General features: G+C 54.2%; 1 long non-coding RNA gene across 2 annotated transcripts; it reads left to right on the top strand.

Moving 5' to 3' along the window:
• The first annotated feature begins 1472 nt into the window (after positions 1–1472).
• Positions 1473–8467, top strand: LOC135577325 (uncharacterized). Of its 2 annotated transcripts, XR_010469041.1 has the most exons (3): positions 1575–1885; positions 3258–5977; positions 8208–8467. It is a non-coding gene; the product is annotated as an uncharacterized LOC135577325 (long non-coding RNA). The 2 variants fall into 2 exon arrangements; XR_010469040.1 differs by having other exon boundaries at positions 1473–1885; positions 3258–8467.
• Positions 8468–13765: the final 5298 nt, after the last annotated feature.

Below are 13765 nucleotides of genomic sequence, written 5' to 3'. Positions count from 1 at the left end.
CTAGGAGAGAAACTGCAACACCAGTCCTGAAAGAGCTCAGATGGTGTGTTGTTGAATGTCACCTTTCCTTCCTCATCCTCTCCTCTTTTTAATAAGCCACATGTTTGGCACTAACTTTGTGCTCCCAGGAGACCTTCTAACTACATGGAAAAATAGCTGGAGAAAATCTTTAGTCAGTGAGCTGCCCAATGTCCAGGAAGCTCCTACTGCTTGTGTAAAAGCTATTCTGACTTGTGGTAAGAGCTCAGCTTTGGTCTGCAGTGAGGTCTGCGACAGGCTAAAGGGCTGGAGCTGAGAAACTATACTGCATTCTTCTATTCTGCTTGCTCCCTTGACAGTTAATCCTTTGCATTTTCTCTCTTGTTCCTTGTCTGTTCACAATTGGTGAGATGCAAACAGTCTGGGCTCTCTGGTGATCTTGGGCAAGTCCCCTCACGGCCGTGTGGCACCGTGCTCCCTGTCTGTGAAATGGGGAGGGTAATGAAGGACACAGAAACATGTCTGTGGCTACCTGGGCAATTGAGGGATGAAACTCCATTGCTCCACTGATAAAAACTGTGTTTTCATGATCTACCTGAGCTTGTGCATGCTATTTTTTTTTCCATTTTACAGTGAAGCCATATTGGCAAAAGCACTCCACATGCTTGTGGGAAGGCAGGACTCAGCATTCATTTGGAGTAGAAAAACTCCCAGATCAACTTTTCTTTGCCCTGCCCATATGAATTTTGCGTGCATACATGCAGTTGGTGTTGTACCCTTCTCACTTCCAGTAACACAAATGTGACTTGGATGCATACCCTGAACCTAGCGCAAGCTGTTCTCTAGGTCTTCTTGCTGAGCTCGTTAGTGAATAGTTTGCTGAGGACAGGTTATGTTGGATACCATGACTTCAGAGTGTCCCAGCAGCTCCTGCACCGCCAGAGCTGCTGAAGTGGACGGGGCAATGCTCGGTTTTTGAGTGCGGGCCCACAGCACCGTGCAGCGGTCCTGGTCAGCAGCCCTGCCCGGTGCCCTGCTCTGCACCATGAGGCGTGGGGGAAGGAGGCAGCAGCGATGCCAGAGCCTGGACCACGGCCGGGATCCCACCCTGCTGCCATTGCCAGGCCCTGTGCTCCCGGCTGCTGGCGTTCTCTGACCCGGAGCATCCCTGGGCATTAGGGGCAGCAACACTGTTATGGATCACCCAGGTCTCACCCCTCTGTGTGACTGCTTTGCTCCCTGGGTCCATTCTCCTCCTCCCTCCCTTTTTGGGGGGGGGTTTGTGCAGTCCAGCCTGTGCTGCTGCTGGGTGAAGCCACTGGAACTGCCCGCTCCCCACAGCGGAGGCCGGGCAGGAACAGCAGGAGAGGGGCTGCAGGGCGGCGTCCAGGCTCCGCGGGGCAATTGCCGAATTACAGGCAGAAATGTCCCCGTGGAGAGGGGTCGTGTTGCTCCCGCCCCGCGGCGGGTGGGAGCGAGGAAAGCCCCGGGGACCGGTGGCTCCGGCACAAAGGACGGCGCCGGGCCGGCCGGGGGGAGCCGCGGCGGTGCCCGGGGGGATCCCGCTCCCTCCCCGCCCCTCCGCCCGCCCCTGTCCCCTCCCTCCACTCGGCAGCCGGGGCGGGCGGCTGAGAGCCGGGTCCGGCGCACGGGGAGGCAGAGGCGGAGAGGCGGGCGATGGGGAAGGAGCCGCGGCGGTGATCCTGCGGGCGTCGTCAGGGAGAAACGCGGCGGGAGGGGCGAGAAAGGAGAAGAAGAAGGAGGAAAAGGGAGGGCGGGCCCGGCCCCCTCCCCTCTCCGCCGCGCCGAGGAGGGAGGGCGGACACGATGCCCGGCTGGCGGGCGCTGCCCGCCCGCCCGCATGGAGACCGCCGCCCGTAGCGGGGCTGCCGCGCCGCACCGCGGGGTGAGCCGGGTGCGCGGGGCCGGGGGGCGGATGCGGGGGTGCCCGTGCGGGGGGCGGAGGGCGACGAGCGGCGGGTGGGAGCTCCGCTGCCGGAGGTGCCTCCGGCCCGCCCGTGCGGCCCCGTGTCCGGGGGGCGGCTGCGGAGGTCGTCACAAGGCCGGCACGGCCCTGGGGACGTTTGCGCTGCAGGAGCGGGGGGACGCGGCTGCTTTACTGCTTCTCCCCGCTATCTGCCAGCCGAGACGGGCTGGGTTTCGGGAGCTGACGGGCTTGTCTTCTGCACCTTCAGCATCCCCGGGCTGCCCTGGAAGCAGCGCGGGGGCAGAGACCGGGGACCCGGCATGAGGCAGGGGCCGTGCGGGGCCGGTGCGGGCTCGGCGGTCGCCACATGGCGAGCGGAGGACGCGGCGTGTCCCGCTGGGGCGAGGAGCGCGCGCGGAGGCAGCGCCGTGGTGCCGCGGCTCCTTTTCGGGGGGGCGATTTTCCCCGAGAAGGTGCCGGCGGCCCCTCGCCCTGCTCTCCGGTGTCCCGCAAGGCTAAGGAGTCGGGTGGTAGTTTGGGATGAGAGTCCCTGCAGCAGCAGAGTGTGATGTTGTATCAACAGATGTTAGGGCAAGTCAAGGAGTGTGGCTCTGGTCTTGCCACTGTCCATATCAACAGGCTCAGTGATGTTCGCCTCAGTGCTGCAAATCAGGACCAGGTTTCTCCTCAGGCACATGCCAGCCGTGGGACTAGCACCACTGGCAGATGCTGAGGGATACACCTGAAGGCACATATCATCTCTGAACAACAAAAACATGTAATTTTGCTTGTATACATGCTTGAGAAGGGATGTTCCAGTGCTATATGACATTTTGTCAGTTTTTGCCTTGAAAGTGTGGCTGAAGCCTTTGATCCACAGTGCCTTTCTGAATTTGCTAAGCCAGATAAATCACTCATCAAATATTGTGAGCCCTGCCCTGATATAGAACGTGTCTTCTGTGATTTTGTCCTCTCTGTGTATTGGCCTCTTTCTTTCTTTTTTCCCCTTCTATTCACATATGTAATGAAACACATTTTCTCTGTTACACATCCCAGGAAACATACTTGCCCTTCCCAGCTCTTCTGCCAAGCTTCAGACAGCTGCTAACAGGGGCTTTCTCTCTTTCATTTATTTCTGTGTCTCCTCAGTGAGCCTATCATGTTTCATTTTCCTGTCTGTGTTTGCAACACAACTGCACTTCCTAGGCTGCAATTCTCTCAGGTATGTTGTTGAATGGGGTAGAGTACCAGCCTTCTCCTGCTGAACCAAAAACATTGATAAAAGAACAGCTCTACTGTCTTGTCAGCTGGGTTTTGGTTTTGTTGTGCTTTTTTTTATTATTATTTCCAGGTGCGTCTTTGAATGAGAGGTCAGAAAAAATGCAACATGAAGGGAGCTTCATATAGACCACTTAAAGAAGTTCACCATGATGGAAAGGACTGTGGTATCCCATGTAACGAGAAACTTCATGCAGACAATCTCAAAGCATGTGCATGTGAGGGGTTGATCCTCACCAACATTTCCAGGTATCGTGAAGAGGATCACATCACAACCTCCATGGTGTGTTCGCCCAGGCTGAAGACCTTGGGACATGCCAGGGGAGACACAGGAGGAGACTTCGCATCCGTGGAGGGATCCTGCTCAGCTGGGCAGCAGGAAACCTGATAAATTAGTGAAAGGGGTCACCACCAGTTGAAGCTCCTGATGCAGCACTACGGAAATTAAGAGATTTTGACAAAGGATCAGACTAAATGCACTTTATTCACAGAATGGTTGGATTAGGAAGGGAACTCTGGACATTGTCTAGTCCAACCCACCTGCTAAATCAGGTTCACCAGAACACGTCACACAGGAATGTGTCCAGGTGGGTTTTGAATTTCTCCAGAGAAGGAGACTCCATAGCCTCTCTGGGCTGTGCCTGGAGGCTGCAGCTCGCTGTACCCAGCTGGGAGAGAAGCCCCTGCCTGGCCCCTCGGGCACACCCGGGATAGCGGACCCTTCCTCGCTGTCACCACACTGACACCTAGCAGAGAGGTCCAAGGCTCTGAGGATGCTCTTTCCCACTGGCAATGGGACTGAGTGGGGGAACTGGGGGGGGCCAGCAAAGACCGAGGCGATGCACAGGTGGATCCCAAAAGGGACCTGCGGCCAGAGCAGCTTTCCCTCCAGCCCACGCTGCCCTCGGCACCTGCTGCACTGCGTCTGAGGCTGCATACGGATTTCCTGGGGAGAAGGCACTGCTGACACGGCCCTGGGGCTGCAGGGACCCATGGCTGTGCCCCCCAACAGGCTGGTGACCCCACGGTGCGGCCAGGGCAGGGAAAGGCGCCAGGAGAAGTGGGAGAAAGCAGCACACAGAGACTGTGTCAGGAAACAGGAATTTATTCCTTTTTCTTCAATATAGATTTGTCAGAGCCCTGCTACTGTCGACGGCGGGGCGGCCTCTTGCAGGGCTGGGGAGAGTCCTGGGGGCCAGGGCTCTTCCTCTTTACGGGGCGCCGGGGCCCCCTGGACGAGCAGTCCCTGTCACGGTCGGGAGCGGAGGGGCTGTGGCTGCAGCCCTGGGCAGAGGGACCTGCTGCCACCGCCTGCCCCAGCTCCTCCTGGGGCTGCTCTTGCTCTGCAGGGACAGGTACAGACTGGGAGCGAATGGGACTCCTGCACGGGGCGGCCGTCGACGAGCTGGGCTGCTCCTCCATGTTGGAGCCTGCAGAGCTGCTGGAGGAGGCCAGGCTGGAGTCAGGATTCCGCCATTGGGAGCTGGTGGGGCTGGGGCTGGCTGCTGGGCTGTCCTCCTCCTCCTCGGCAGCGTAGGACCACAGCAGCCTCCAGGCCTCCTGGCTGCACCGCTGCTCGATGATGTTGATGAGGCCATGGACCAGCGGTGCTGCGTGTTCCTCGAGTCCGGGCTGCATCCGCTGGACCACGGCCTCCTCGTCCAGCCCGCAGCAGCACAGGTCGTTTAGGAGCAGCTTTTCTGCTGCCCTTGCCAGCCACCACTCTTCCTCATAGATGGCCTCCAGCTGCCGGCGCAGCCAGGGCAGCACAGGGCGCAGGAGATACTGGTGTCTCTGGAAAAGCGTCGCCCAGATCTCAGGTGGGAGGCCACCCACAGTAACCCTGGCCTGTGTCCCCGTAGCCCCCTGCTCTCCCAGGAACGGCATCCCCTGCGGAGAGGACGGAGGGGACACCGTGGGGCCATGGGGGCTGCTGTTGGCCGGGGGGCTGGGAGCTCTGGCTGCCTGGCTGCTGGCGACTGACGGCTGTGCGGGGGGCGTGATGACGAGCTCCAGGTAGTCATCTTCTGCCCGCACAGAAAACTGGATCTGCTCCATCTGTTGTCTGCAGAGCGGGCAGTTCGATGTCCTTTTAGCCCACCGCAGGATGCAGCCCAGGCAGAACTGGTGTTGACACGGCTGCACGAATGCGATGTCCTTCTGGGCTTCCCGGCAGATGGGGCAGGTTCTTTCTTCCTCCGCGGCCATGTTTGTGCTGCACGCGGGGTTGGGGAGAGCTAAGGATGAGGAGCTGCTCCTCCTTGCTTGTGCTTGCTGTACAAAAGTGTGTTGCACGCTGCAAAATTGAGAGAGGCCTTGGTCATTCCACGTCCCAGGAAGGGGAGAAGAGGACAAAATGTCTAGGCCCCTGGAAAACAACACACTCCTGGCTCCCCAATCCCCATCAGCCACCCACGGCCACCCAGGGGGACGTTTCCCCACACAGCTCACCTCTGCTGCTGCAAGCGTGTCTGCAGTGCCCGGCTGCCTGAACCAGGCAGGGCCGGGGAAACACAAGGGATGGCTCTGCAATGGGCACCGAGAGCTGCTGACAGCAGCCCCCAAAGCACCACCCAGCACCACGAGAAGCCTCGCTCAGAGCTCCAGACCTCGCAAGCTGCTCGGCAGGAGTCCAGGCACGAGCCAGGCTGGGCCAGGCTCTGCTGACGCCCCAAGATAAACAGCGAGGGACGTGAGGTCACAGTCCATTGCTTGATGATGTCACCATCCACCCCTCGGTTAAGCAAGCCTCTGCCACCCAGTGATGTCACCACAAGCCTTCTGACCCTTCAGGTACATGGCATCAGGAGAAAAAATAAATCTCAGTTCTTGTCTTCATTTTCTACATTTCGCTGACAGTTTAGCTTGGTCACCTGAAACATACCCCCGTGAGTGTGTGACTCCCTGATTTACAGGGAGGTTCTGGGCAGTTGGTGTCCAGCCCTGAGTGAGAATCTCCCACCCTGCTGGGTCCTGCCCCCTGTGCCAGTGACAAGCCTAAAGGGACATTTTGCTCCAGCCCCACCCACTCCTGCTGGCACTCACCCACAGTGCCAGGTCTGTCTCTGCTTACTGAGTTTGCCAGGCCTCTGGTGGCTGGTGCTCCTGGCCAACTGTTGTGTTGGTGGTCCTCAAAAGCACCAGCAGTGGAGCCTGATCCTGTACCCACAGGAAGGAGTTGTAGCTGCTGTCACTCCAGAGGACGGTGGAAGGGCTGTAGTTGCCTGCTCATGACTCCGGGGAGCCCAGGATCAGTCACCGCATGGGCTGTGCTGTCCCATCATCCATGATTGCCCCTCGCTTTTATCGTTGTGTCTAGTCATTAGTCCAAGCAGTGGCTTTTTGTTTGTTTGTTTTAGGAGAACAGTATATTTTAGTTTTAAGTTTGACCACGTGAGAGGAAAATGAAGGTGATGTTTAAGCTGTCTGTATGATTTTGCCCATTGAAATCTCATGAGGTGACAACCCATATTTTCTGGTTGTAGTGCTTCTCGTCTATATCAATGGCAGAGGCAAAGACATCCAGAAATCAGTGAAAGGGGCCACCACCAGTTTAATCTCCTGATGCAGCACTTGGCACGATGGGGTTGGGGCAGCCCTGTGGCTCCTGGTGCTGTTTCTGTGCAGAGTTGCTGACGCCGCCAACACTGGGAAAACCCCACGGACCCTGTTCAGTGCTGCCCTTCCACCAGTTGTACTGGTTTGCCAAGGGTTATAGTATCGATAGTGTATATGTGACAGGAAAAATCATAACTTAACCTGAGAAAGGTCTTTTTCTTCATGTGGGGTTATTCAGCATCCCCAGGAGCACTCCGTGCCATGAGTCTGTGCCCGTGCTGGTGTGAAGCAGAGTAATAATGAGGGATTGAATTATTACAACTCTCATCTTTGCAGATTAATGAGGGATAATTTCATGTAAGAAAACAGAATTTGGAAATTGATTTTGGTAATTGATTTTAGCAATAAAGTGGTCATTCTTGACTTAGTGAAACAAAACGTTTTTCTAAGAGTTGACTCTAATACATGTTCTACTTAAAACGCGTAATCAGAATTTGAAATTGCTGAATATCTTGCTCAGGCATTTTCAAATGGAATCCTGTTTTTCCTTTAAAAATGTAGTAATAGGTACTGTGAAGTAGATCTGTAACAAAACCACAGAAAGTCTAACATTGAAGTGAAATGTTCAGAATTAATTTCCTTGTTTACACTGGGATAAGCCTACTTCACCATAGTTTCAGCTTAGAAGTATTCCTTCATGTTTTAACTTCTAATGGTGATTTTGGGTGGGAAATGCTTTCTGATACAAAGACATGTTCTGGTTGGAAAAGCTCTTTTTTGTCCTATTTCAGCCATGTTTATTCTCTTACTCACTGCAACTTTGTTGTTTGAACTAAGGATTTCCTCACTGTACATGTCTTTCCTGATGTCATGACTAATAGATCACACTAAGATGGAGCTTCCATTTTGGTACAAAAAAGTATTTTCCTAAGCTTTTTTATAATATTTGCACTTTGCCAATACTCCAAACATAGATTTTCTTCCAGTTTGAGGAATCTAAAACTGCCCAAGAATTACTCTTCTTGGGTCATGTTAGCGATATCTGCTGACAGCTGAGTTTATTTACTAGGTTCCTGTGTGTAAAAGACTCTGGTGGCTTTGAACAGATACATTCAGTCAAACTTGTAATTACTAGTTTTGTCAGCAGTGACACACAGGGAAATCCAAACAGCATTGGAGTAAAAGAAGAAATTAGTGCTCAGCAAAGCTCCTTTATCAGGCATTCTCTCTCAGTGTCAGATCATTCATGATACATACAATTAAACTGTCACCTACAACACAGCATTACAGGGACAAAAAAAAGACAAGCCCAAACTCAACAACCGTACTAGTTGCCAATGATTCAAATTTGCCACCCACTTACGACACATATTCTGCCTCACACGTTTGATTTTGCCACTCACTATCCGGTAGGGTGGAAGAATGTTCTGTCTTTAATAAACTGACCCCTTTTCTGTTTCCACAGTGTTTTTTCAAAGACAAGAGAAGGGCACGTTCATCACACCATGGGCCTTGTGCCTCCCTCTGCTGTGCAACCATGAGAAAAGCACAGGTGTGCAGAAACTGTGTCAGAGATCCTGATGTTCTGAAATGTTACTGTGGGCCTATTAGGAGCGTGCTGGCCTAGCATCAACGCTGTTTACGCAACATATAAAGATCCATTTCAGATGGATGAGACATTTTGTACTAAAAAAAAAAAATAAATCTTTGTACAATTAAATACAATTTACAGTTTAAATTTTTTTTGAATATTTTGCTGTTGCCAGAACTTTTCTTCTCCTTCTGCCCTCTGAGCTGATATATAACGCTTATGAAATGCATAACTTTGCGTTTCACCCTGGAAAAGTCTTTGCTCACTGTTTTTTGCAGCAAGCTTTCATGTTTATCTGGGAAATCAGCTGCAGGATAGGGCACGGTGGTTCCAGTTCTCATTTTTATCACTGTGCAGCTAGTGGTGACTGAGGCAGCACTGGTTTGGCAAAGGCACCCGCTGTGAGCTGGACACGTCTTGGGCAGGAATTAAGAGCCTGGAAACATGATGCTCTGCAGCCTGGAAATGGGGGTGATTGGTGCCGCTGCCTGGTGCTGCCAGCGCTTCCCGAGTTTGTGTTCCTGTCATGACTGCTGCTCTAGAGGGGAGACGCTGGTTGTGGCCAAGGTGGGAGAAAATGAAGAAGTGTCCTCAGGAGCAGGGTGTGTTGAGATTCCCTGTTTGGTTGGTAATTTTTGGGTGCTAAACAGAGACATTGCTGCAAAGCAGAATCAAGAGAGCTGTGGAAGAAGCTCTGACCCTTAGGTCTTGCCTACGCTGAAACCCGTCATTCCTGCATTCCCAAAAATGCAGCAACAAGTTGTTTCCCACACAGTTCAGGGCACCGAGGGAGGGTGAGGCTGGTTTCATGTGTAAATAGAGGACGATGTTAAGAAAGTCCTTCCTGTGTCAAAACCATCCGTTCCTCTTGATTTCAGGTCACCACCTATCAAAGTGTCTCAGAGACACAGCCAGAAAGCTGACACAGCGTTTCCTGCATGGTAAACAGCAGTTCACCTTGGGAACCGCTTTTCTGCACCATGCTGAGCTCTGTTAACAGGCACATGCTGTATATGTGTCTGTGTTCTCCCACCACCTATGGAAATAGCTGGGTGCCTGTGAATGCCAAGACAGACCCAAAGGAGGAGCGAATCTCTGTTACAATGCAATGTTGAAAATGCAGTTTTCTGGGAGAGAATAAATGAGATACCTGCAAAGGAGCACACTGCTGTGATTCCTACTGCCATGTAACAGGCCAGCTGCTGAAACCAGCAGTAGAAAGATCAGCTCTCTGCACCCTCTTGTGAAAATTCTCCACAATTACACCATCACAAATCCACAGGACATCTGCGGGCAGGGAAAATGGCTGTGACGCTTACTCCTCCAGTACACTAGCAAGCCAGATGCAAGCACTGAAAAACTGATGCTGTCAACAGCCGGTGAACAAGAGAGGCATTAGAAATGGGAGCTCACTGCCCATTCCTTGGCAGGTCCCTCCCTTCCACACCATGTTTTCTTCGCCGCTTTCAAAGGTGACTGAGCTCTCTGTGAACATACGTGAACCTCCTGGCAGAGGCACAGACACCTCCAGCAGGACCAACATCTGCCTACCTTGCAGAGGTTCCAGCTTTGTCACACTCTGAAGGGTGCAGAGACAAGTGCTGGAGGTGTCAAGGTTACAGCTCATAGCAACTACTTTTAGTGACAGTACGAGAACTCAAGCTCAGTAGAACTGATTTTTTATTCATAGGAGCCTAAATGTATTTTTTCTTTGTTTTATCCATTTACTTTTTTTTATGCTATTTTCAACTTCTGTACCTAGTCCTTTACATCATTTGATGTTTCTGCCTCTTCTCTCTTAGCACCTTCCCCTCCCTGATTGTCAGTTGAGCTACTTTCAGATCTTTTAGGGTCCTTTTTTCATTCACCTGGTGCCAGATCTGCCAACACAATAGTAATAATTGTCATTATTTTGCCCCTAACTGCCTTCTTCTCTGGCCACCTTCACAGCTGGCAAAGATTCAGTCTTTTATCTGCAATTTTCTGACAGTAAGACAAAGACTGAAGCAAGTGGTTTCGTAAGGACTACAGTGCAACCATGAGCCACAAGCCGGATCTCCTCTCTCAAGCAAAGCTGCTTTGAAAGGACTGACAAATTCCCATTATGGAAATGAAGAGATTTTGACAAAGGCTCAGATTAGATGCACTTGATTCACTGAATGGTTGGGGTTGGAAGGGACCTCTGGAGATCATCCAGTCCAACCCACCTGCTAAATCAAGTTCATCAGAGCAGATCACACAGGAATGTGTCCAGGCGGGTTTGAATGTCTCCAGAGAAGGAGACCACACAGCCTCTCTGGGCAGCCTGTTCCAGGGCTCTGACACCTCAAAGAAAAGAAGTTTCTCCTCAGGTTTATGTTTCAGTCTGTGCCCATTGCCCCTCATCCTGTCATAGGGTACCCCTGAAAGGAGTCCCATCCTCTTGACGCCCACCTTGAGATATTTATAAGCATAAATAAACATCAATGAGATCCCCTCTCAGTCTTCTCCAGGCTGAACTGATCCAGCTCTCTCAGCCTTTCCTCATAAGAAAGATGCCCCATGCTCTTCATCATCTTTGTAGCTCTCTGCTGAACTCCCTCCAGTAAATCTTTGTCGTTCTTAAACTGGGGAGCCCAGAACTGGACGCCGTACTCCAGATGTGGCCTCACCAGGGTAGAGTAGCAGGGGAGGAACAACCTCCCTCAACCTGCTGACCACACTCTTCTCAGTGTACCCCAGGATACCATCGCCGTTCTTAGCCACAAGGGAACATTGCTGACTCATGGTCACCCTGTTGTCCACCAGAACTCCCAAGTCCTTCTCCACAGCGCTGCTTTCCAGCAGATCTGCCCCTAACTTGTACTGGTGCCTGGGGTTGTTCCTCCCCAGGTGCAGGACCCTACACCTTGTTGAACGTCATCAGGTTCTTCTCTGCCCAGCCCTCCAACCTGTCCTGATCTCGCTGGATGGCAGCACAGCCTTCGGCTGTATCAGCCACTCCCCAGTTTTGTGTCATTGGCAAACTTGCTATGGGTAGATTCAGTCTTTGAAAGGGAAGCTGAGCTTGCAGAATGAGACAAAGTATCTTTTTCCTGCCAAGTGTTTTGATGTCACTTTGGCTTCATGCTGGCGAGCTGTGCCCAGCAGAGTACTATCAGCACCCCAATGCACACCCCTTCCGCTGGCGGTGCCAGTGCTCTGCCTGGAGGCTGCAGCTCGCTGCACCAGCTGGGAGAGAAGCCCCTGCCTGGCCCCTCGGGCACACCCGGGATAGCGGACCCTTCCTCGCTGTCACCACACTGACACCTAGCAGAGAGGTCCAAGGCTCTGAGGATGCTCTTTCCCACTGGGCAATGGGACTGAGTGGGGGGGGGGGCAGCAAAGACTGGGGTGATGCGCAGATGGATCCCAAAAGGGACCTGCGGCCAGAGCAGCTTACACCCCTGCCCACATTACCCTCGGCACCTGCTGCACTGTGGCTGAGGCTGCAGATGGATTTCCTGGGGAGGAGGCACTGCTGACAGGGCCCTCAGGCTGCGGGGACCCATGGCTGTGCCCCCCAACAGGCTGGTGACCCCACAGTGGGGATGGGGCAGGGAAAGGCACCAGGAGAAGTGAGAGAAAGCAGCACACAGAGACTGTGTCAGGAAACAGGAATTTATTCCTTTTTCTTCAATATAGATTTGCCAGAGCCCTGCTACTGTTGACGGCGGGGCGGCCTCTTGCAGGGCTGGGGAGAGTCCTGGGGGCTGGGGTTCTTCCTCTTTGGGGGCCGCTGGGGCCCCCTGGGTGAGCGGTCCCTGTCCCACCTGGGAGCACAGGGGCTGTGGCTGCAGCCCTGGGCAGAGGGACCTGCTGCCACCGCCTGCCCCGGCTCCTCCTGGAGCTGCTCCTGCTGCACAGGAATGGTCACAGATGGGAGGGGGACGGGACCCCCACACGGGGCAGCCTGTGATGTGCTGGGCTCCATGTTGGAGCCTGCAGAGCTGCTGGAGGAGGCCAGGCTGGAGTCAGGATTCCGCCATTGGGAGCTGGTGGGGCCTGGGCTGGCTGCTGGGCTGTCCTCCTCCTCCTCGGCAGCGTAGGACCACAGCAGCCTCCAGGCCTCCTGGCTGCACCGCTGCTCGATGATGTTGATGAGGCCATGGACCAGCGGTGCTGCGTGTTCCTCGAGTCCGGGCTGCATCCGCTGGACCACGGCCTCCTCGTCCAGCCCGCAGCAGCACAGGTCGTTTAGGAGCAGCTTTTCTGCTGCCCTTGCCAGCCACCACTCTTCCTCATAGATGGCCTCCAGCTGCCGGCGCAGCCAGGTCAGCACAGGGCGCAGGAGATACTGGTGTCTCTGGAAAAGTGTCGCCCAGATCTCAGGTGGGAGGCCACCCACAGTAACCCTGGCCTGTGTCCCCACAGCCCCCTGCTCTCCCAGGAACGGCATCCCCTGCAGAGAGGACGGAGGGGACGCCGTGGGGCCATGGGGGCTGCTGTTGGCCAGGGGGCTGGGAGCTCTGGCTGCCTGGCTGCTGGCGACTGACGGCTGTGCGGGGGGCGTGATGATGAGCTCCAGGTAGTCATCTTCTGCCCGCACAGAAAACTTGATCTGCTCCATCTGTTGTCTGCAGAGCGGGCAGTTCGATGTCCTTTTTGCCCATCGCAGGATGCAGCCCAGGCAGAACTGGTGTTGACACGGCTGCACGAATGCGATGTCCTTCTGGGCTTCCCGGCAGATGGGGCAGGTTCTTTCTTCCTCCGCGGCCATGTTTGTGCTGCACGTGGGTTTGGGGAGAGCTAAGGATGAGGAGCTGCTCCTCCTTGCTTGTGCTTGCTGTACAAAAGTGTGTTGCACGCTGCAAAATGGAGAGAGGCCTTGGTCACTCCATGTCCCAGGGAGGGGAGAAGAGGACAAAATGTCTAGGCCCCTAGAGAACAACCACTTCTGGCTCCCCAATCCCCATCACCCACCCACGGCCACCCAGGGGGACGTTTCCCCACACAGCTCACCTCTGCTGCTGCAAGCGTGTCTGCAGTGCCCGGCTGCCTGAACCAGGCAGGGCCGGGGAAACACAAGGGATGGCTCCGGAATCGGCACCAAGAGCTGCTGACAGCAGCCCCCAAAGCACCACCCAGCACCACGAGAAGCCTCGCTCAGAGCTCCAGACCTCGCAAGCTGCTCGGCAGGAGTCCAGGCACGAGCCAGGCTGGGCCAGGCTCTGCTGACGCCCCAAGATAAGCAGCGAGGGACGTGAGGTCACAGTCCATCACTCGATGATGTCACCGTCCATCGCTTGCTGACATCACCGTTCACCACTCGCTGGCATCACCGTGTGCTGTCTGCTCCTTTTTTATTTGTGTGCATCCCTCAAACTTTACACAGCCCTGAATATAAATAGTTCAAAGAAGGTCTGGTTTACGAAAAAACTGCTTAACTTCACAAAAGAATGTGAATAACTGTA

The sequence above is a fragment of the Columba livia genome, chromosome Z (genome assembly GCF_036013475.1).
Source record: "Columba livia isolate bColLiv1 breed racing homer chromosome Z, bColLiv1.pat.W.v2, whole genome shotgun sequence".
NCBI classification, from domain to species: domain Eukaryota; kingdom Metazoa; phylum Chordata; class Aves; order Columbiformes; family Columbidae; genus Columba; species Columba livia.
This window is presented reverse-complemented; position numbering and strand designations above follow the sequence as displayed.